Consider the following 25,082-nt stretch of genomic DNA (forward strand, 5'->3'; position numbering starts at 1 on the left):
GACTCGGGGTACGCATAATATTGATGTTTTTCCCGTATCTCTGACCCGAAGTATGACCAAGTTGTGATTTTAACGGTTTTATAAAGTTGTATGAATTGTCACCACAAACTATACTGCCATCCAGAGTTTCCTAACCGTCAGATTGAATATGCTTTACTTGGTACATTTATCGATAAGTAACCGTAATCGTGATAATCATTTTTTTTGACAAATATAATCTGCCTCTCTTTATTATTACCTTTATTTTTGTATTAGTTATTCATTGAGTTATTATACCTGTTAGGATAAAACTGTACCATGATTATCATTTAATGTTTTCACCCAACCATAGAAAGTGTCTAATGCATGCTGTGAGCAATGTTGAAATGCCATTGAAAATTGGTCATTGAAATTATATGTGATTGACCATAGTGAGAAGCAGATGAGCCCTCGTATGATTCTTTGATTAGTTCAGCTCCATGAGGCGAGATTACACCGCGCGTCACAAAGAGTCTCCCGTGATTCGATGGCCTGCCTTTCGACACGCCCCGGAGCGACCTTTAAAAACTGCGTGTAGTGCGCGTTTCAGGAGAGTATATTTAGAGTAAGAGTTATAGTAGATATATAGTAGAGTAGATTTGTAGTAGATTTTTAGTTTTGTTTTGTTCTTTTGTTCTGTTCCTTTGTTTTCTTTCACGTCTAGTTACTCTCAGCTGAATTCCTTTCTTTGCTTTTGTCTTAAGTTTTGCACAGTCGTTTTGCTCCTTAAGTTTTCGTCTTCGAGCTACTCCAAGCCATTCCGAGTAGCGTAAATAATCTTCAGAAGACGTATTCTTATAATTTACCGTAAACTTCAAAGTTAACTTCCTCTTTAGCCAAACGTTTTGTTTTGTTTTCATTAGTGAAATTAGGCAAGTAATACTAATTTTGTAGCCTTCTTCGACCGGCCATCGAAGAGACTCTTAATTTGTACTATCAGTCTAAAATAATCCGTCGCGGACTCAACCGAACCAAACCCTGCGGCCAGCTGTTGATCCTTGGTCCGGTTCACAACCATCCGGAGCAGTCCATCATCTGTAACCGACCGCCGAACCAGTTCCAGAGACGCCCCGTTCCGCACCAGTTTGTCATCTTGGAGGTCTGGGCCTTCCACTAGACCACCAAGTAGATCGAGCCGCGGACGAACATCTGGAACGTCTTCGAGCCAGTTCGGAGCAGAGCACAACGGGACGCCAGCAACCAAGTAGGCACGCTAAGTGGGTTTGAATAAGAGTTGGTCCGTGAGGTTAAGATTAGGTCAATTCGTCCAAATTCTCTCCATTAATCGTTCTTTCCCCTTAACTCCGCGTTCGCGTCCCCATTACTCCTTTTAGACTGCCTCTCACTATCGCCAATTTATTTACCCTTGTGTTGCCATAAGTTTCTTGTTTATTCTGTCATATCACCTCCCATCTTCTGTCTTATTGTTCATGGTACATTACCCATTATCCACAATTCTGCTTAATAAATGATATTTTGATTTAAGTCCTGGTTAGACGGTGTCCTTTTGAACTGAATGTTTACGATCCCTGTATCCAGAATTTACACTTCAGGTTATCAGACTGGTTTACCGTTAGCTCATTCGTTAGTATTTATCAGCGTTATAGCAGTTAATTTCTGCAGTCCTTCTTAGCTGAGGAAGGTGGTGCCCCGACATTTTATCAACGAATGCAACATCAAATTAAGGTAGTACACACTACACCTGGATTATTCTACATCTCCTTGCCTTTTTTTATGTTGAGCAAATCTTAGATGTGGAATTTAAACGGAAAACAAATGTTACAGGTTACAGGTAACAACGTTAACTAGCTTGTTGTCATGAATCATGGCGTTAATATCTTGAATGTGGTTTAGATGGAGGTAAAACTGCGGTCAAGCCAGCCGCCTCTCGCGTATCCGTGGTCAAACCAGCCGCCGCTGTATTTCAAGTGCGCATTTACTCTCAAGTTTACGGTGAAAGCAACCGCCACCAATCTTTACTTCTGGATTTCAAAATAAAGCATCTGTCTTTCTCTCTGTGTGTTAGTGTTGTGCAGGCTTCAATGTGTTGAATGTCATATTGAAATGATTTTTTAAAAGTTTAAAAAAAAAAAAAATTATACCATAAGTAGCTAAAGAGGTGTTACTGGATAATGTACTTCATATGTTACTTGCACAAATATTATCAGCTACTGTTACATTGTACTTTTCTAATAATTTACTCTCAAAATCCCATAAGGATCGTGAAATATTTGCATTTTCGTCTAATTTTGAAGTGGTATGAAATCACTTTCTTCCATAAGTAGTTCACCAAACTTGTACCGTTGGACTTAGTACTCCCTAGACTACTTGCACAAATAGTATCAAACACTTTTACTGTGTACTTTTCCAGTAATTCACTCTCAGATCCACTTATGGATCGCAATAATTCACATTTTCGTCTAATTTTGAAATGGAATGAAATCATTTTCTTCCATAAGTAGCTCACCAAACCAATACTGCTGAACTTAGTACTTCCTATACTACTTGCACAAATAATATGAAGTACTTTTACTGTGTATTTTTCCAGTAATTCAATCTCAAATTCCCTTACAGATCGCAGTAATTCACATTTTCCTCTAATTTTGATCTGTAATAAAATCACTTTCGTCCATAAGTAGTTCACCAAACATGTACTGTTGGACTAAGTACTCCCTATACTACTTGCACAAATAGTATCAAACACTTTTACCGCGTACTTTTCCAGTAATTCACTCTCAAATTCACTTACGGATCGCAATAATTTGCATCTTCATCTAATTTTGAAGTGGAATGAAATCACTTTCTTCCATAAGTAGTTCATCAAACCGGTACTGCTGCACTTACTACGTCCTATACTACTTCCGCAAATACTATCAAGTAATTTAATGTGTACTTTTCCAGTAATTCACTCTCAAAATCCATTACGGACAGTAATAAAAGCCATTTTCGTCTAAATTTTAAGTGGGATAAAATCAATTTCTTAAATAAGAAGTTTATCAAACTTCTCCTCCTGGACTTAGTACTTCAGTTCAATTCAATTCAATTCAATTCAATTCAATTCAATTCAATTCAATTCAATTCAATTCCATATTCCTTTATTAGTCCCACGAGGGGAAATTCCAATATACACCAGCATCAATAAAGTGTAAAAAGTATTAGAACAAGTCCAATACAAATTCAAAACAAGTATATACTTACTTGGAGCAGTTTCTGTTGTACAGCCTGACGGCTGCAGGAAGGAATGACCTGCGATACCGCTCCTTCACACACTTTGGATGTAGCATCCTGTCACTGATGGAGCTCCTCAGTGCAGTGAGTGTGTGTTGGAGGGGGGGGGGGGGTCATTGTCTGTCATGGAGGACAGCTTGGCTGTCATCCTCCTCTCCCTAACCCTAACCCTTCCCTTACTACTTGTATAAGTACTATGAAGTACTTCTACTGTGTACTTTTCCAGTAATTCACTCTCAAATTCCTTTAAAGATAGCAGTAAGAGCCATTTTCGTCCAACTTGTAAGTGAGGATCCAGTCAAGATTTAGAGTGCATCATAGCACAGAGACAGCACTGGTTAAAGTTACAAATGACCTTCTAATTGCATCTGATAAAGGATTTGTCTCTGTACTAGTCTTACTGGATCTTAGTGCTGCATTTGACACCATTGACCATGGCATCCTATTGCAGACACTGGAACATTTCATTGGCATTAAGGGAACTGCGCTAAGCTGGTTTAAATCCTACTTGTCAGATCGCTCTCAGTTTGTACGCGTTAATGACGACTCCTCTGTGCTCACTAAAGTCAGCTATGGAGTTCCGCAGGGTTCTGTGCTTGGACCAATTCTATTCACCTTATATATGCTTCCTTTAGGTAAGATTATCAGGAAGCACTCAATAAATTTTCATTGCTATGCAGATGATACCCAGCTATATTTATCAATGAAACCAGAAGAAACCAGTCAGTTAACTAGACTACAAGCATGTCTTCATGACATAAAGACCTGGATGACCTGCAATTTTCTGATGCTAAATTCGGACAAAACTGAAGTTATAGTAGTAGGCCCTAAACATCTTAGAAAGTCACTTTCTGATGACATAGCAGTTATGGATGGCATTGCGCTGGCCTCCAGCACCACTGTAAAGAATCTGGGAGTTATCTTTGACCAAGACATGTCCTTTCACTCCCATGTAAAACAAATTTCAAGGACTGCCTTTTTTCACCTACATAATATCGCAAAAATCAGGCATATTTTATCTCAAAATGATGCAGAAAAACTAGTCCATGCATTCGTAACTTCCAGGCTGGATTATTGCAATTCTTTACTATCAGGCTGCCCAAATTCGTTGCTGAATATTCTCCAGTTGCTCCAGAACGCTGCAGCACGTGTTCTGACAAAAACCAGGAAGCAAGATCATATTTCTCCAATACTCGCCACTTTGCACTGGCTCCCTGTAAAGTTTAGAATAGAGTTTAAAATTCTCCTCCTTACTTACAAAGCCATAAATGGCCAGGCACCTTCTTATCTTAAAGAGCTCATAGTACCTTATTGCCCTACTTGAACACTGCGTTCCCAGAATGCAGGTCTACTTACGGTTCCTAAAGTCTCAAAAAGCAGAACAGGAGTCAGAGCATTTAGCTATCAAGCTCCTCTCCTGTGGAACCATCTTCCAGTCTTTGTCCGGGAGGCAGACACTGTCAATACATTTAAGAGTAGGCTTAAAACTTTCCTTTTTGATAAAGCTTATAGTTAGGGCTGGCTCAGGCTTGTCCTGGACCAGCCCCGAGTTATGCTGCTGTAGCAGAACCGGCCTTTAACTGACCCCTTCTTTCCCTCCTTTTCTGGTGATAATCAAGGGAAATGGAGGTGTAAACCCGCCAACCGATTGAATTATAGACCGCCTGGTTTACCTATAATGCAATCTGATTTCGAAGAGAGACAGGAAGTCTGGTTCAGTAAACTACTTTACTAACACACTGAAGAAAGAGAGCCAAAAGGTCAGCGCCTATCTCTAAACCAGGATGTCCCACTCTATGCTAATTACTTCCCCAATAGCCCGAGGACTCCATACAACAAGACTGCCTTAAGAGACAAATAGCAGGCCTCAGAGGAATCCACAGACATCAGCAAATGCTGATGGTCGTAAACCGGACATCCCTTGAAGCAACTAGTGACTCACGTTTGTGTGTTTTCCTCAACACTCCAAGATAACCAGACTTTTATGTTAAACTTAACTTTTCATGTTTTCAACTTGCAGGACTCAGGGTACGCATAATATTGATGTTTTTCCCGTATCTCTGACCTGAAGTATGACCAAGTTTTGATTTTAACGGTTTTATAAAAGTTTGTATGAATTGTCACCACAAGACTATACTGCCATCCAGAGTTTCCTAACCGTCAGATTGAATATGCTTGACTTGGTACATTTATCGATAAGTAACCGTAATTGTGATAATCAATTTTTTGACAAATATAATCTGCCTCTCTCTATTCCTACCTTTATTTTTGTATTAGTTATTCATGGAGTTATTATACCTGTTGGGATAAAACTGTACCATGATTATCATTTAATGTTTTCACCCAACCATAGAAAGTGTCTAATGCATGCTGTGAGCAATGTTGAAATGCCATTGAAAATTGGTCATTGAAATTATATGTGATTGACCATAGTGAGAAGCAGATGAGCCCCTCGTATGATTCTTTGATTAGTCAGCTCCATGAGGCGAGATTACACCGCGCGTCACAAAGAGTCTCACATGATTCGATGGCCTGCCTTTCGACACGCCCCGGAGCGACCTTTAAAAACTGCGTGTAGTGCGCGATACGTATTAGTAGATTTTGTAGTAGATTAGTAGATTAGTAGATTAGTAGCTTTTTGTAGAGTTTTAGTTTTTGTTTTTTTTTGTTCCGTCTAAGTTTTGTTAAAGTTTTTCTTTTCACGTCTAGTTACTCTCAGCTGAGTTATTTTCTTTGCTTTTGTCTTAAGTTTTGCACAGCTGTTTTGCTCCTTAAGTTTTTGTCTTCGAGCTACTCCAAGCCATTCCGAGTAGCGTAAATAATTTTCAGAAGACGTATTCTTATAATTTGCCGTAAACTGCAAAGTTAACTTCCTCTTTAGCCCAACGTTTTGTTTTGTTTTCATTAGTGAATTTAGGCAAGTAATACTAATTTTGTAGCCTTCTTCGACCGGCCATCGAAGAGACTCTTAATTTGTACTATCAGTCTAAAATAATCCGTCACGGACTCAACCGAACCAAACCCTGCGGCCAGCTGTTGATCCTTGGTCCGGTTCACAACCATCCGGAGCAGTCCATCATCTGTAACCGACCGCCGAACCAGTTCCAGAGACGCCCCGTTCCGCACCAGTTTGTCATCTTGGAGGTCTGGGCCTTCCACTAGACCACCAAGTAGATCGAGCCGCGGACGAACATCTGGAACGTCTTCGAGCCAGTTCGGAGCAGAGCACAACGGGACGCCAGCAACCAAGTAGGCACGCTAAGCGGGTTTGAATAAGAGTTGGTCCGTGAGGTTAAGATTAGGTCAATTCGTCCAAATTCTCTCCATTAATCGTTCTTTCCCTTAACTCCGCGTTCGCGTCCCCATTACTCCTTTTAGACTGCCTCTCACTATCGCCAATTTATTTACCCTTGTGTTGCCATAAGTTTCTTGTGTGTTCTGTCATATCACCTCCCATCTTCTGTCTTATTGTTCATGGTACATTACCCATTATCCACAATTCTGCTTAATAAATGATATGTTGATTTAAGTCCTGGTTAGACGGTGTCCTTTTGAACTGAATATTTACGATCCCTGTATCCAGAATTTACACTTCAGGTTATCAGACTGGTTTACCGTTAGTTCATTCGTTAGTATTTATCAGCGTTATAGCAGTTAATTTCTGCAGTCCTTCTTAGCTGAGGAAGGTGGTGCCCCGACATTTTATCAACGAATGCAACATCAAATTAAGGTAGTACACACTACACTGCTATAGGATTAGACTGTCGGGGGACATCCAAAGATACACCGAGCTCCTCCGTCCTTCTGTCCCTCTCCATCCGCATGCTCTCATGTCCTACCACGGCGTGTTACTAACTTAGCTCCTTCCCCGGAGTCTATGTGCTTTGTCGTCTTGCAGGTTCCCATGGACAGTGGCTGAATCTGGATTGTGGATTTCAGCTGCATCTCCTGCCTTGGCCCTGCCTGACATCCACTGCAACTGCTACTGCTATTATTACATCCACTGTCACTGTTACTGTGACTGCGTGTCTGTCTCTCTGTCTCTGTCTCTGTCTCTCTCTCTCTCTCTGACTGCTTTTCTGTCTGTCTGTCTGTCTGTCTGTCTGTCTGTCTGCCTGTCTGTCTGTCTGTCTGTCTGTCTGTCTGTCTGTCTGTCTGTCTCACTCTCCCTCTCTTGCTCTTCCTCTCTCACCCAACCGGTCGAGGCAGATGGCCGCCCACCCAGAGTCTGGTTCTGCTCGAGGTTTCTGCCTGTTAAAAGGAAGTTTTTCCTCGCCACTGTCGCCAAGTGCTTGCTCATGGGGGAATTGTTGGTTTCTTTGTAGATAAAAGAGCTTGGTCTGTACCAGCTCTATATGGAAAGTGTCCTGAGACAACTTCTGTTGTGATTTGGCGCTATACAAATAAAATTGAATTGAATTGAAATTGAAATAAAATTCATTTATTCTATAAGTAGTCCACCAAGCCTGTAGTGTTGGACTTATTACTTCATCACCTACTTGCACTAATAATATGTGTATTACTACTACTTACTACTATACTACTGTGTAGTTTTTCAGTAATTCACCATCAAAGTGCCTTACAGATAGCAATAAGAGCCCTTTTCCTCTACATTTAACAGGTAATAATGAAATGCTCGTCAATTTATTACCATGTCTTATTTATTCTTCCAGTTTGACTGTACTCCTTTTGTTTATTTTAGTGTGGCTGGCTTATTTTTTTGTATTTCATGCACCAAGGTTTGAGAGAAACGCAATTGCAATTCTCTGTTTGTCCAGTACATGTTGCAGAATTGATAATAAAGCAGACTTTAACTTTGATATTAACACAGGATGCAGTAGACTCACCTTCCACATCAGTTGCAGTGGGTCCTCCAGAGCAGGTAGGGTAATTTCCGATCTTCCCATTGCAATAATGAACTGTGATTGCCACATACTGTAATCTTCTGCTCCTTTGTCAAGAAGTACTAAATCCAGCAGTACATATTTGGTGAACTACTTCTGGGAGAAAGTGATTTTATTCCATTGTAAAGTTATACGAAAAGGCTCTTATTGCTATCTGTAAGGCACTTTGATGGTGAATTACTGGAAAACTATACAGTAAAAGTACTTGATAGTATTTGAGGAAGTAGTATAGGACGTAGCAAGTTGAGTAGTACTGGTTTGATGAACTACTTATGGAAGAAAGTGATTTCATTCCACTTCAAATTTAGATGAAAATGGCATTTATTGCTGTCCGTAATGAACTTTAAGAGTGAATTACTGGAAAACTACACAGTAGAAGTACTTCATATTATTTGTGCAAGTAGTCTAGGGAGTACTAAGTCCAACAGTACATGTTTGGTGAACTACTTATGGAAGAAAGTAATTTCATCCCACATCAAAATTAGACGAAAATGGCTTTTATTGCTGTCTGTAATGGACTTTGAGAGTGAATTACTGGAAAAGTACACAGTAGAAGTACATGATAGTATTTGATGAAGTAGTATCGGAGGTACTAAGTAGAGCAGTCCAGGTTAGATGAACTACTTATGGAAGAAACTGATTTTATCCCACTTCAAAAGTAGACAAAAATGCAAATTATTGCCATGCCTTAAGGGATCCATCCATCCATCCATCCATTATCTTCCGCTTATCCGGGGCCGGGTTGCGGGGGGAGCAGTCTGAGCAGGGACGCCCAGACTTCCCTCTCCCCGGACACTTCCTCTAACTCTTCCAGGGGGATCCCGAGGCGTTCCCAGGCCAGCCGAGTGACGTAGTCACCCCAGCGTGTCCTGGGTCTTCCCCGGGGCCTCCTCCCGGTGGGACATGCCTGGAACACCTCCCTAGGGAGGTGTCCAGGGGGCATCCGATAGAGATGCCCGAGCCACCTCAGCTGACTCCTCTCGATGCGGAGGAGCAGCGACTCTACTCTGAGCTCCTCCCGGGTGACAGAGCTCCTCACCCTATCTCTAAGGGAGCGCTCCGCCACCCTGCGGAGGAAACTCATTTCAGCCGCTTGTATCCGGGACCTCGTTCTTTCGGTCATGACCCAAAGTTCATGACCATAGGTGAGGGTAGGAACGTAGATTGACCGGTAAATTGAGAGCTTCGCCTTTCGGCTCAGCTCCTTCTTTACCACGATAGACCGATACAGCGACCGCATTACTGCAGCCGCTGCACCGATCCGCCTGTCAATCTCACGTTCCATCCTTCCCTCACTCGTGAACAGGATCCCAAGATACTTAAACTCCTCCACTTGAGGCAGGAACTCTCCTCCAACCTGAAGGGAGCAAGCCACCTTTTTCCGGTCGAGAACCATGGCCTCGGACTTGGAGGTGCTAACTCTCATCCCAGCTGCTTCACACTCGGCTGCGAACCGCCCCAGCGCATGCTGAAGGTCCTGGCTCGACGAAGCCAACAAGACAACATCATCCGCGAAAAGCAGAGACGAAATCTGCCGGCCCCCGAACCGAACCCCCTCCGGCCCCTGGCTGCGCCTAGAAATCCTGTCCATAAAAATGATGAACAGAACCGGTGACATAGGGCAGCCCTGCCGGAGTCCAACATGCACTGGGAACAGGTCCGACTTACTGCCGGCAATGCGGACCAAGCTCCTGCTCCGGTTGTACAGGGACTGTACAGCCCTCAACAGAGGGCCTCCAACCCCATACTCCTGGAGCACCTCCCACAGAATGACGCGAGGGACACGGTCGAATGCCTTCTCCAAGTCCACGAAGCACATGTGGACTGGTTGGGCAAACTCCCATGAACCCTCAAGCACCCTGTGGAGGGTATAGAGCTGGTCCAGTGTTCCACGGCCAGGACGAAAACCGCATTGTTCCTCTTGAATCCGGGGTTCGACTATCGGCCGGATTCTCCTCTCCAGTACCCTGGAATAGACTTTACCAGGGAGGCTGAGGAGTGTGATCCCCCGATAGTTGGAACACACCCTCCGGTCCCCCTTTTTAAAAAGAGGGACCACCACCCCAGTCTGCCAGTCCAGAGGCACTGTCCCCGTCTGCGATGCTGCAGAGGCGTGTCAACCAAGACAGTCCTACAACATCCAGAGACTTGAGGTACTCAGGGCGGATCTCATCCACCCCCGGCGCTTTGCCACCGAGGAGCTTGCGAACTGCCTCAGTGACTTCAGCCCCGGTGATGAATGAATCGACCTCCAAGTCCCCAGTCTCTGCTTCCTCTACGGAAGACATGACAGAGGGATTGAGGAGATCCTCGAAGTATTCCTTCCACCGCCCGACAATATCCCCAGTCGAGGTCAACAGCTCCCCACCTCCACTGTAAACAGTGTTGACAGAAAGCTGCTTCCCCCTCCTGAGGCGCCGAACGGTTTGCCAGAATTTCCTCGAGGCCAACCGGTAGTCCTCCTCCATGGCCTCCCCGAACTCCTCCCAGACCCGAGTTTTTGCTTCTACAACCGCCCGATCTGCCGCACGCTTGGTCTGCCGGTACCCATCAGCTGCCTCAGGAGTCCTATGAGCCAACCAGGCCCGATAGGACTCCTTCAGAACATGGTCCATTCGGACCCAATGTCTCCAACCTCCCTCGGGATCTGGTTGAAGCTCTCCCGGAGGTGGGAGTTGAAAACTTCCCTGACAGCGGGTTCCGCCAGACGTTCCCAACAGACCCTCACGGTACGTTTGGGTCTGCCAAGTCTGTCCCGCTTCTTCCCCTGCCAGCGAATCCAACTCACCACCAGGTGGTGATCAGTTGACAGCTCAGCCCCTCTCTTTACCCGAGTGTCCAAGACATACCGCCGAAGGTCAGATGATACGACTACAAAGTCGATCATTGACCTCCGGCCTAGGGTGTCCTGGTGCCACGTGCACTGATGGACACCCTTATGCTTGAACATGGTGTTCGTCATGGACAAACTGTGACTAGCACAGAAATCCAATAACAGAACACCACTCGGGTTCAGATCGGGGAGGCCGTTCCTCCCAATCACTCCCCTCCAGGTGTCACTGTCGCTGCCCACGTGAGCATTGAAGTCTCCCAGCAGAACAATGGAGTCCCCGGTTGGAGCACTTTCCAGTACCCCTCCCAGGGACTCCAAGAAGGCCGGGTACTCTACGCTACTGTTCGGCCCGTAGGCCAAAACAATAGTGAGAGACCTATTCCCAACCCGAAGGCACAGGGAAGCGACCCTCTCGCTCAGCGGGGAGAACTCCAACACATGGCGGCTGAGCTGGGGGGCTATAAGCAAGCCCACACCAGCTCGCCGCCTCTCACCGCGGGCAACTCCAGAGTAGAAGAGAGTCCAGCCTCTCTCAAGGAGTTGGGTTCCCGAGCCCAGACTGTGCGTGGAGGTGAGCCCGACTATCTCTAGCCGGTACCGCTCAACCTCCCGCACTAGCTCAGGCTCTTTCCCCCACAGTGAGGTGACATTCCATGTCCCCATAGCCAGAGTCGTTGTCCAGGGTTTGGGTCGCCGGGGCCCCTGCCCACGACTGCTACCCATTCCACATAGCACCGGCCCCTTCTGATCCTTCCTGCGGGTGGTGGGCCTACGGGAAGGCGGGCCCACGTCGCTCCTTCGGGCTGTGCCCGGCCGGGTCCCGTGGGCAAAGACCTGGCCACCAGGCGCTCGCAAAGACCAGGCCTGGCTCCAGGGCGGGGCCCCGGTGACGCCAATCCGGGCGACGTACGCTTCCTTACTTTAATTTCTTTCATAGGGGCTTCTTGAACTGCTCTTAGTCTGACCCGTCACCTAGAACCTGTTTGCCTTGGGAGACCCTACCAGGGGCATTAAGCCCCGGACAACATAGCCTCTAGGATCATTCGGGTACTCAAACTCCTCCACCACGATAAGGTGGCAGTTCAAGGAGGAGTCTTAAGGGATTTTGAGAGTAAATTATTAGAAAAGTACAATGTAACAGTAGCTGATAATATTTGTGCAAGTAACATATGAAGTACATTACTCAGTAACACTTCTTTAGCTACTTATGGTATAATTTTTTATTTTTTTTTAACTTTTAAAAAATCATTTCAATATGACATTCAACACATTGAAGCCTGCACAACATAGACACACAAAGAGAAAGACAGATGCTTTATTTTGAAATCCGGAAGTAAAGATTGGTGGCGGTTGCTTTCACCGTAAACTTGAGAGTAAATGCGCACTTGAAATGAAGCGGTGGCTGGTTTGACCACGGATACGCGAGAGGCTGCTGGCTTGACCGCCATGGAGGAAAACGTGTTTACAGGCAGCCAGTCTTTGTTATATCATTAACGTTATGTTACTGACATTGGTTGTTGCTGAGTTAACCTCATTTACTGCACACGTATAATGTAACGTTGCTATTGATATTTATGCATTATTGATATGAGCAGCAAAGCACACGTAACATAATTTAGCGTTACAGTTGACATAACGTTACTTTGCAGTGCTGTAAACCGTTAGCTTGTGTCCACACCTAAGGGCAATCCAAGAGTAACCAGTTAACCTAATGAGCATGTTTTTGGTCTGTGGGAGGAAGGCAAAGTGCCCGGAGATCGATTAGTGGGAATGATTATTTTTACATCATAATGATATGACATTTGTTGGAAAGTTAGATCTCTACACGTTTTAGCATCCATGTCAAAGAGCAGGGCCTCGCATTTGGAGTTTGCACAGGGCCTCCCACCCCCCACATATTGATTGTAGACAGATCATGAGACTTGGCCTCCAACCATGTTTTGATATGACTGAATCCAGTTACTGTTGTTTGTCTTTCAGGTACCATGAAATCCATCCATCCATCCATTATCTATACCGCTTATCCCTTTCGGGGTTGCGGGGGGCTGGAGCCTATCCCAGCTACAATGGGCGAGAGGCGGGGTACACCCTGAACCGGTCGCCAGCCGATTGCAGGGCCACATACAAGGACAAACAAACATTCACGCTCACACTCACACCTACGGACAATTTAGAGTCATCAATTAACCTAATGAGCATGTTTTTGGTCTGTGGGAGGAAGCCGGAGTACCCGGAGAGAACCCATGCATGCACGGGAAGAACATGCAAACTTCACACAGAAAGGCCCCGCCTGACCCGGGGATCGAACCGGCAACCTTCTTGCTGTGAGGCACCCGCACTACCTGCTGCGCCACCGTGCAGCCCTACCATGAAATCTTTTTTTTTTTTTTTTTTTCTTTAATCTGCTGCTTTGGCTTTGATCTCTTTGAAGATGTGGTACTCGGAATGTTGTGAGGTCACAACATTCCATGCACTGGCCTTAAAAGCAGAGACAAACCCAGTTTAGTTATTATTAGTTTCAGCATTCCCGGTCAGGCGTAGCTGGTGCGGACCGACCAAGTGCAGGTCCGGCTAGCCGTCCCTCGACTGCTCCCGAGCAGCCGGGAAATCAGGGAGGCTGGGTGACTGCTCAAAGGAAGTATAGTCCCAAGCTGAAGCCCACGGGTCACAACCAACCGCTTCATGTTTCTAACAGGTTCTCCCCACTCTGCGACACACCCGCTGAGAAACCAACTCTGATTATTGGCAGCTCCATTTTGAGAAATGTGAAGTTAGCGACACCAGCGACCATAGTCAAATGCCTGCCGGGGGCCAGAGCGGGCGACTTCGAATCAAATTTAAAACTGCTGGCTAAGGATAAGCGTAAATACAGTAAGATTGTTATTCCCGTCGGCGGTAATGACACCCGGTTTGTCAATCGGAGGTCACTAAAATTAATGTGGAATCGGTGTGTACATATGCTAAAACGATGTCGGACTCCGTAGTTTTCTCTGGACCCCTGCCAAATCTGACCAGTCATGATATGTTTAGCTGCATGTCATCATTCAAGCGCTAGCTGTCGAGGTGGTGTCCAGCAAACGGTGTTGACTTCATTGATAATTGGCAGACTTTCTGGGGAAGACCTGGTCTGATTAGGAGAGACGGCATCCATCATCTCTAGAAATCTGACTGATTTTATTTATAAACCTAACCCCTGACAACTCAGAGTTGAGACCAGGAGGCAGAGCTGCAGTCCTACATGCTTCTCTGCGCCTCCATTAGAGCAGTTACCCACCCAACACTCCATAGAGACTGTGTCTGCCCCCCGACCACATAAACTAAGTAAACCAAAAATACAGGGAAGAGGAGTTAAACATAAGAATCTAATTAAAATTAAAACAACCACTGCAATAGTACAAGATAGGAGAATTAAATGTGGACTCCTTAACATCAGATCTCTGTCTTCTAAAGCTGTTCTAGTAAATGAGTTAATATCAGATCATAATATTGATTTATTTTGTCTGACTGAAACCTGGCTGTGTCCTGAAGAGTATGTGAGCCTAAATGAAGCTACTCCTCCGAGCCATATTAATACCCACATTCCTCGAGGCAGCGGCAGAGGAGGTGGAGTTGCAGCCATTTTTGACTCAAGCCTTTTGATCAACCCTAAACCTAAACTCGACTATAACTCATTTGAAAGCCTTGTTCTCACTCTTTCTCATGAAAAATGGAAAACAGTGCAGCCAGTTTTATTTGTTATAGTATACCGCTCTCCTGGTCCTTACTCTGAATTTATGGCTGAGTTCTTGGAGTTTCTATCAGGTTTAGTCCTTAAAACAGATAAAGTAATTATTGTAGGTGACTTTAATGTACATGTCGACATTGATAATGACAGCCTTAGCACTGCGTTTATCTCAGTATTAGACTGTTGGCTTCCATCAGAATGTACATGAACCGACTCACTGTTTTAACCACACCCTCGACCTTGTTCTGACATATGGCATTGAAATCGAAGACTTAATAGTCTCCTCACAGAATCCTCTTTTATCGGACCATCATTTAATAACTTCTGAATTCATATTACCAGACTACCAGCCAGTAGGCAAAAATTCTTATACCAGACTCCTGACTGATAGTGCTGTAGCTAAATTTAAGGATATGATCCCATCAGTATTTAATTCAATGCTATGTCTCAATACAACAAAGGATTCCTATGCTAACCTTAGTCCCTCCCAGGTTGACTACCTGGTTGATCGTGCTACAGGTTCATTGCATATGACACTTGACTCTGTTGCTCCCCTAAAAAAGAAGAAAATTAAACAGAGGAGGTTAGCTCCATGGTATACTCCTCAAACCCGCAAATTAAAGCAAACTTCACGGAAAATAGAAAGGAAATGGCGTTCTACAAATTTGGAAGAATTTCAGTTCGCCTGGCTAGACAGTCTGAAAATATACAGGAAATACCGACTAAGCTGTTTAAAGAAGTATTACCTCTAATTGACTCTTCAGTATTAGACATGATCAATCTGTCTTTATCAACAGGCTACGTACCACAGTCCTTTAAAGTAGCTGTGATAAAACCGCTACTTAAAAAGCCTACTCTTGATCCAGGGTTTTTAGCCAACTATAGAGCGATATCCAACCTTCCCTTTCTCTCAAAAACTCTTGAGAAAGCAGTTGCCAATCAGCTGTGCGACTTTCTAAACAACAATAGTTTATTTGAGTATTTCCGGTCAGGATTTAGAGTACATCATAGCACAGAGACAGCACTGGTTAAAGTTACAAATGACCTTCTACTTGCATCTGATAAAGGATTTGTCTCTGTACTAGTCTTATTGGATCTTAGTGCTGCATTTGACACCATTGACCATGGCATCCAATTGCAGACACTGGAACACTTCATTGGCATTAAGGGAACTGCGCTAAGCTGGTTTAAATCCTACTTGTCAGGTCGCTCTCAGTTTGTACGCGTTAATGACGACTCCTCTGTGCTCACTAAAGTCAGCTATGGAGTTCCGCAGGGTTCTGTGCTTGGACCAATTCTATTCACCTTATATATGCTTCCTTTAGGTAAGATTATCAGGAAGCACTCAATAAATTTTCATTGGTATGCAGATGATACCCAGCTATATTTATCAATGAAGCCGGAAGAAACCAGTCAGTTAACTAGACTACAGACCTGGATGACCTGCAATTTTTTGATGCTAAACTCAGACAAAACTGAAGTTATAGTAGTAGGCCCTAAACATCTTAGAAAGTCACTTTCTGATGACATAGCAGCTATGGATGGCATTGCGCTGGCCTCCAGCACCACTGTAAAGAATCTGGGAGTTATCTTTGACCAAGACATGTCCTTTCACTCCCATGTAAAACAAATTTCAAGGACAGCCTTTTTTCACCTATGTAACATCACAAAAATCAGGCGTATTTTGTCTGAAAATGATACAGAAAAACTAGTCCATGCATTCGTAACTTATCAGGCTGCCCAAATTCGTTGCAGAATATTCTCCAGTTGCTCCAGAACGCTGCAGCACGTATTCTGACAAAAACCAGGAAGCGAGATCATATTTCTCCAATACTCGCCACTCTGCACTGGCTCCCTGTAAAGTTTAGAATAGAGTTTAAAATTCTCCTCCTTACTTACAAAGCCATAAATGGCCAGGCACCTTCTTATCTTAAAGAGCTCATAGTACCTTATTGCCCCACTCCAACACTGCGTTCCCAGAATGCATTTCTGCTTATGGCTCCTAAAGTCTCAAAAAGCAGAACAGGAGTCAGAGCATTTAGCTATCAAGCTCCTCTCCTGTGGAACCATCTTCCAGTCTTTGTCCGGGAGGCAGACACTGTCTCTACATTTAAGAGTAGGCTTAAAACTTTCCTTTTTGATAAAGCTTCTAGTTAGGGCTGGCTCAGGCTTGTCCTGGACCAGCCCCTAGTTATGCTGCTATAGGATTAGACTGTCGGGGGACCTCCAAAGATACACCGAGCTCCTCTGTCCTTCTGTCCCTCTCCATCTGCATGCTTTCATGTCCTACCACGGCGTGTTACTAACTTAGCTCCTGTCCCGGAGTCTCTGTGCTTTGTCGTCTTGCAGGTTCCACAGTGGCTGAATCTGGATCGTGGATTGCAGCTGTGTCTCCTGCCTTGGCCCTGCCTGACATCCACTGCAACTGCTACTGCTATTATTACATCCACTGTCACTGTTACTGTGACTGCATGTCTGTCTCTCTGTCTCTGTCTGTCTGTCTCTCTCTCTCTCTATTGCATTTCTGTCTGTCTGTCTGTCTCTCTCTGTCTGTCTCTGTCTGTCCGTCTGTCTGTGTCTGTCTCACTCTCCCTCTCTTGCTCTCCCTCTCTCACCCAACCGGTCGAGGCAGATGGCCGCCCACCAAGAGTCTGGTTCTGCTCGAGGTTTCTGCCTGTTAAAAGGAAGTTTTTCCTCGCCAATGTCGCCAAGTGCTTGCTCATGGGGGAATTGTTGGTTCTCTGTAGATAAAAGAGCTTGGTCTGTACCAGCTCTATATGGAAAGTGTCCTGAGACAACTTCTGTCGTGATTTGGCGCTATACAAATAAATTGAATTGAATTGAAATTGAAGTTAAAGTTAAACCCCATCCACTTTATTGTTGTACTTTGAGTCAAAATGAAAGGTTGTACAACGATTCATTGGAGGAGGAAAACGACAAAATTAAACTTAAAACTTAAACATCCTACAGTCATACTGAACTTCACTGCTGTCACAGTCCACATCAAGAAGGTGCATGCCAATGCTCAATGTCACTTGAATGCAATGAATGAATCATTTACATTTTTTTTTTTTCACAACACATCGTATTGAAGAAACTGGATGGAGTTGCTGAAAACGAGTCCGAGCACTCTGATCGTGGGGCTGAAGTCTGAAGGTGGCAGTCCAAAATTTAAGGGAGCCAAACCAGGCCTGAGCCCTCTCCACCAAAAAACTTCTGACTTACTCCATAGTCAAATAAGAGTTCCTCGTTCACGTCAATGTTCCTGGTTGCCAGGAAAAGGATGACGTCTCTCTCCTCCCCATCTGTCACCACAGTGAACAACCTTGGTCTTAGGTTGGCTTCTGCTCTGGAGTGGTTTATTAGCCGGCCAACAGTCTGCTGTCTAGGGTGGCACTCACAAGATCCTGAATGTGCGTCGATGCACATGGGCTGCCCTCTTTTGTCTCTATAAAACAACATGTACCCAGTCTCCTCCTCACTGGTGTTCTTGTGGATTTCCTCGCCCTCTTTGGCTGTGGTGACCCGCCCGTGGTAGTCACAGACCACCTCACCAGTCTGGAACCTCTGGGTCGTGATGACACCCTTGCCCTTCCCTTCAACGGCGTTGACTAGAAGCCCTCTCCACTTCTGCGATCTCGTCAACTTCTGGATCTGATTAGAGTCCATGACCGTGTCCTCAGCTCCGGAGGGCTTCCAGTCTCTGATGATACTGGCAGCGGCAGGGATGTTGCTCTTCCATCCCTGCTTTGCAATCCAGGCGCTGATTCTGTTTTCAGTCGGGAGACGACGGCAGAAGTATGCCGTCAAGAAGATAGGACAATGTTAGTCAAGAAGACTAAACTTGACAACAGGTACATAGCACATGCACATGTACATAGCATTGTTACTTGGGAAAACATGCCATTAAACTCACTAAGAACATGCTGCTTGTGCAGTCTCATCTGTGCCTTCAGCCAGCGCTCGTACAGGCCCGCTGACAGTCAGGGGATGCCGCGTCGCGCTCAGTCTTGCTCGGCACATCCCCATCCAGAGTCACCGGGTGATTTTCCAGCAGTCTGTCAAACGCTGCTTGGACATCCATCTGCACGTTTCCAATGGCACGAGCAGTGCCACGGACACGACCAGCACCACCACTGGTACCCTCTTCAGCAGACTCGGCACTACAACGACAAAAAAAAAAAGAATGAAAGTTATTATAAGAAGGGTTTAAGATTTGATGTTTGCAAATTGATGATTGTATTAATTGTGTTGACAAATGTGAAACATGCTTACCTTGAGTCACCAGCTAGCTTAGCTAGCAACTGACTGGCCCTCACAACATTGTCCACCTGCTTCATGCGGTAGTGTCTCTCGGTCGTCGCGGTGGAGTGTGTCAGGTAGTCAGCCACCAGAGACTTGTCTGAGTCGGTCAGAGTCTTGGTGGTCGTCTCAAAGACTCGCCGTGCCACTTGACTGGTCACTGGCTCAATCTTGTATCTAAAATGAGAGTTTAAACATTAAAACATTTTTAAAGGCTTCTCACTGGAGTACCAGGGGCATATTGGAGGTGAAATGGATCATGGTGATTTGCTTACTTGGAGTGCAGCCGGCTCAGGTCATTGGAAGAGTTGTAGATGGGCTTCCCTGTGGAGGAGATGAAAAACCTTTCCTGGTCCTCTGCGTCATCCCTCTTGTGCTTCTTGGAGTGCAGGAGTTGTGGCTGCAGCCTGGTGTAGTACGTGTCAAACCACTGTTGGCAGAGGAAAAATATGATTGAACAAACATGAACAAATGCATGATTCACAGCTGATGAACGAAAGCTGAGTCTCTCAGCAAAAAGGTGATTCTCCCCAAATGAGGAAGGCTGTGTGGCTACTTGTAAAATAAAATAAGCCATTTCTAATGTAGTTACAATGAATTAAACACATTCCTGGACATGCTTTGAACTTGAATTTGAACTTACAAACTCCTCTTCCTGTGACAGGGCAAACGTGGCCACTTGCTGTGCTGCAGTCTTGTGCTCCTTCACTCCAATGACTGCGTTGCCTCACAACCCACTCCTGGACCTGCACAAAACAAGGATATCATATCCATTAGTAAAGGTAATGGCAAAAATGTCAAGACAAAAATGTCAAGACAAAAAGGGCACAATAATACTCACAGTCATGCGCTCCACCACGCCTGGTTGCTGGAGGTGTCTCAAAATCACCACTGCCTGCAGATAGTACACCACCAAGCAGCACTCATTCAACTCCAGGGCCTCGTCCTTCTCCTCAAAGACCTTCCCCATAACTGCCAAGAAGTCCTTCTTTGCAGCCCTCAGCACAGCCAAGCAGTCATTCGGTGTCAGCTGCTGTTTCTCAGTCAACAGGCCGTGTCTGTGAGGAAACAAGATAAAATGTATTAACAAATCATGACATTATTTGCCACATTGCTCACTTATCTGTACTGTAATCTAGTTAACTGCGTGCAAACAATTAAAATTCAGCCTCTTATCTGTGATGCACTGCACCTCATGGCAACATGAGAAAGGGGAAATGTACAGTACAGTCCATGTGCATGTGGACTTACTTAACCTTACCCATGATGATGCACCAGCCTGGCGCTATACGAATAAAACTGAATCGAATTGAATTCATTAATGTAATGCGTTACAAGCTAATATGAACTGGCATGTTTTTGTATTTTCCCAGATGGAACCATAGATGACCAGATCACTGTCTTTGGGTGATCGTTGTCACCTCTGTGGATTGGGAGGCAGGCAGACACACACACACACACACACACACACACACACACACACACACACACACACACACACACACACACACACACACAAACACACACACACACAAACACACACACACACGTTTGTGAGGACCACGCTGGTTTAACAGGGCATTAACCATGCACACACACCATCCATCCATTCATCCATCCATCCATTTTCTCCCGCTTATCCGGGGCCGGGTCGCGGGGGGAGCAGTCTGAGCAGGGACGCCCAGACTTCCCTCTCCCCGGACACTTTCCGCAGCTCTTCCGGGGGGAATCCGAGGCGGTCCCAGGCCAGCCGAGTGACATAGTCACCCCAGCGTGTTCTGGGTCTTCCCCGGGGCCTCCTCCTGGTGGGACATGCCTGGAACACCTCCCTAGGGAGGCGTCCAGGGGGCAACCGATTCTGCGTTCCCAGAATGCAGGTCTACTTATGGTTCCTAAAGTCTCAAAAAGCAGAACAGGAGTCAGAGCATTTAGCTATCAAGCTCCTCATTTAGCTATCAAGCTCCGCAGACACTGTCTCTACATTTAAGAGTAGGCTTAAAACTTTTCTTTTTGATAAAACTTAAAGTTAGGGCTGGCTCAGGCTTGTCCTGGACCAGCCCCTAGTTATGCTGCTATAGGATTAGACTGTCGGGGGACCTCCAAAGATACACGAGCTCCTCTGTCCTTCTGTCCCTCTCCATCTGCATGCTTTCATGTCCTACCACGGCGTGTTACTAACTTAGCTCCTTCCCCGGAGACTGTCCACTCCACTGTCGCCAAGTGCTTGCTCATGGGGGAATTGTTGGTTCTCTGTAGATAAAAGAGCTTGGTCTGTACCAGCTCTATATGGAAAGTGTCCTGAGACAACTTCTGTTGTGATTTGGCGCTATACAAATAAAATTGAATTGAATTGAATTGAATTGAATTAGATGCCCGAGCCACCTCAGCTGACTCCTCTCAATGTGGAGAAGCAGCGACTCTACTCTGAGCTCCTCCCGGGTGACAGAGATCCTCACCCTTTCTCTAAGGGAGCGCCCCGCCACCCTGCGGCGGAAACTCATTTTGGCCGCTTGTATCCGGGACCTCGTTCTTTTGGTCATGACCCAAAGTTCATGACCATAGGTGAGGGTAGGAACATAGATTGACCGGTAAATTGAGAGCTTCATCTTTCAGCTCAGCTATTTCTTCACCACGACAGACCGGTACAGCGACTGCATTACTGCAGCTGCTGCACCGATCCGTCTGTCAATCTCACGTTCCATCCTTCCCTCACTCGTGAACAGGAACCCAAGATACTTTAACTCCTCCACTTGAGGCAGGAACATCTCCCCCAACCTGAAGGGAGCAAGCCACCTTTTTCCGGTCGAGAACCATGGCCTCGGACTTGGAGGTGCTGACTCTCATCCCAGCTGCTTCACACTCAGCTGCGAACCACCCCAGTGCATGCTGAAGGTCCTGGCTCGAGGGAGCCAACAAGACAACATCATCTGCAAAAAGCAGAGACGAAATCTGGCGGCTCCCGAACCAAACCCCCTCCGGCCCCAGGCTGCGCCTAGAAATTCTGTCCATAAAAATAATGAACAGAACTGATGACAAAGGGCAGCCCTGCCGGAGTCCAGCATGCACCGGGAACAGGTGCGACTTACTGCCGGCAATGCGGACCAAGCTCCTGCTCCGGTTGTACAGGGACTGTACAGCCCTCAACAGAGGGCCTCCAACCCCATACTCCCGGAGCACCTCCCACAGAATGACGCGAGGAACACGGTCGAATGCCTTCTCCAAGTCCACAAAGCACATGTGGACTGGTTGGGCAAACTCCCCTGAACCCTCAAGCACCCTGTGGAGGTTATAGAGCTGGTGCAGTGTTCCAGGGCCAGGACGAAAACCGCACTATCGGCTGGATTCTCCTCTCCAGTACCCTGGAATAGATTTTCCCAGGGAGGCTGAGGAGTGTGATCCCCGATAGTTGGAACACACCCTCCGGTCCCCCTTTTTAAAAAGAGCGACCACCACCCCAGTCTGCCAGTCCAGAGGCATTGTCCCCGTCTGCCACGCGATGTTGCAGAGGTGTGTCAACCAAGACAAACCTACAACATCCAGAGACTTGAGGTACTCAGGGTGGATCTCATCCACCCCCGGCGCTTTGCCACCGAGGAGCTTGCGAACTACCTCAGTGACTTCAGCTCTGGTGATGGATGAATCGACCTCCAAGTCGCCAGTCACTGCTTCCTCTGCGGAAGACAAGACACTGGGATTGAGGAGATCCTCAAAGTATTCCTTCCACCACCCAGCACCCGTGTTGACAAAAAGCTGCTTCCCGTTCTACAACGGAATGTTTGTGAACATTCTAAAATGCAATGATTGGCAAATCTACAACAGAATGTTTGTGGAACTTCCAAAAAATGCAGTGTTTGAGGAACACTAGAATGGAACGTCAGTCGACATTTTAAAAGGCAACGGTTGAAAATTCTACAACGGAATGTTCGTCAACAACATCAAAGCCAATATATGAAAATTCTATATAACGCAATGTTGGTCAACAACGTACAAGGCAATGTTAACCAATTCTAGAATGGAATGTTCACCACTATTCTAAAATGCAATGATTGACAAACCTGCAACGGAATGTTTGTCAACAACATCAAAGGCAATGCTTGAAAATTCTAGAATGGAATGTTATTGAACATTCCGAAACACAATAATTGACATGTCTACTTTGGAATGTTCGTTTCACTTTGAAAAATGCAATGATTGACAAATCTACAACGGAATGTTCGTTGAACTTTCTAAAATGCAAGTTCGTGCTACTTCAAAAAAAGTAATGATTGATAAATACTAGAACGGAATGTTAGTGAACATTTTAAAGGGCGGTGGTTGAAAATTCTAGGACGGAATGTTCGTCAACATTCATAACACATTGATTGACAATCTACAACAGAATGTTCGTGGCAGTACAAAAATGAGGCAATGTTTGAAAATTCGAAAAGAGAATGTTCGTCAACAACATAAAGGTCAATGTTTGAAGATTCTAGAATGGAATATTCACCAACATTCTAAAACACAATGTTTGGCAATTCTACAACGGAATGTTTGTGGAACTTCCAAAAAATGCAATGTTTGATGAACACTAGAATGGAATGTCAGTGAACATTTTAAAAGGCAACGGTTGAAAATTCTAGAACAGAATGTTCGTCAACAACATCGAAGCCAATATTTGAAAATTCTACAAGGGAATGTCGGTCAACAACGTACAAGGAAATGTTAACCAATTCTAGAATGGAATGTTCACCACTATTCTCAAATGCAATGATTGACAAGCCTGCAACGGAATGTTCGTCAACAACATCAAAGCCAATATATGAAAATTCTATAAAGCAATGTTCGTCAACATTCTAAAATGCAACGTTTGCCATTTCTAGAACGGAATGTTCGCCAATAACAGAAAATTCTACAGCGAAATGTCGGTCAACAACGTACAAGGCAATGTTAACCAATTCTAGAATGGAATGTTCACCACTATTCTAAAATGCAATGATTGACAAGCCTGCAATGGAATGTTCGTCAACAACATCAAAGCCAATATATGAAAATTATATAACGCAATGTTCGTCAACATTCTTAAATGCAACGTTTGCCATTTCTAGAACGGAATGTTCGCCAACAACAGAAAATTCTACAGCGGAATGTTGGTCAACAACGTACAAGGCAATGTTAACCAATTCTAGAATGGAATGTTCACCACTATTCTAAAATGCAATGATTGACAAGCCTGCAACGGAATTTTCGTCAACAACAGAAAATTCTACAGCGGAATGTTGGTCAACAACGTACAAGGCAATGTTAATCAATTCTAGAATGGAATGTTCACCACTATTCTAAAATGCAATGATTGACAAACCTGCAACGGAATGTTTGTCAACAACATCGAAGGCAATGCTGGAAAATTCTAGAATGGAATGTTATTGAACATTCCGAAAGACAATAATTGACATGTCTACTTTGGAATGTTCGTTTCACTTTGAAAAATGCAATGATTGACAAATCTACAACGGAATGTTCGTTGAACTTTCTAAAATGCAAGTTCGTGCTACTTCAAAAAAAGTAATGATTGATAAATACTAGAACAGAATGTTAGTGAACATTTTAAAGGACAGTGGTTGAAAATTCTAGGACGGAATGTTCGTCAACATTCATAACACATTGATTGACAATCTACAACAGAATGTTTGTGGCACTACAAAAATAAGGCAATGTTTGAAAATTCGAAAAGAGAATGTTGGTCAACAACATAAAGGTCAATGTTTGAAGATTCTAGAATGGAATATTCACCAACATTCTAAAACACAATGTTTGGCAATTCTACAACGGAATGTTTGTGGAACTTCCAAAAAATGCAATGTTTGATGAACACTAGAATGGAATGTCAGTGAACATTTTAAAAGGCAACGGTTGAAAATTCTAGAACAGAATGTTCGTCAACAACATCGAAGCCAATATTTGAAAATTCTACAAGGGAATGTCGGTCAACAACGTACAAGGAAATGTTAACCAATTCTAGAATGGAATGTTCACCACTATTCTAAAATGCAATGATTGACAAGCCTGCAACGGAATGTTCGTCAACAACATCAAA

General features: G+C 44.7%; 1 long non-coding RNA gene across 1 annotated transcript; it reads right to left on the reverse strand.

The window, feature by feature from the left end:
• Nucleotides 1–19,044: 19,044 nt before the first annotated feature.
• LOC139351993 (uncharacterized) lies at nucleotides 19,045–19,730 on the reverse strand. The gene is made up of 3 exons (XR_011603617.1): nucleotides 19,653–19,730; nucleotides 19,285–19,439; nucleotides 19,045–19,186 (listed from the first exon to the last, which is right to left on the reverse strand). It is a non-coding gene; the product is annotated as an uncharacterized lncRNA (long non-coding RNA).
• Between the last annotated feature and the right edge of the window lie 5,352 nt (nucleotides 19,731–25,082).

The sequence above is a fragment of the Chaetodon trifascialis genome, chromosome 24, assembly GCF_039877785.1.
Source record: "Chaetodon trifascialis isolate fChaTrf1 chromosome 24, fChaTrf1.hap1, whole genome shotgun sequence".
Taxonomy (NCBI): Eukaryota; Metazoa; Chordata; class Actinopteri; order Chaetodontiformes; family Chaetodontidae; genus Chaetodon; species Chaetodon trifascialis.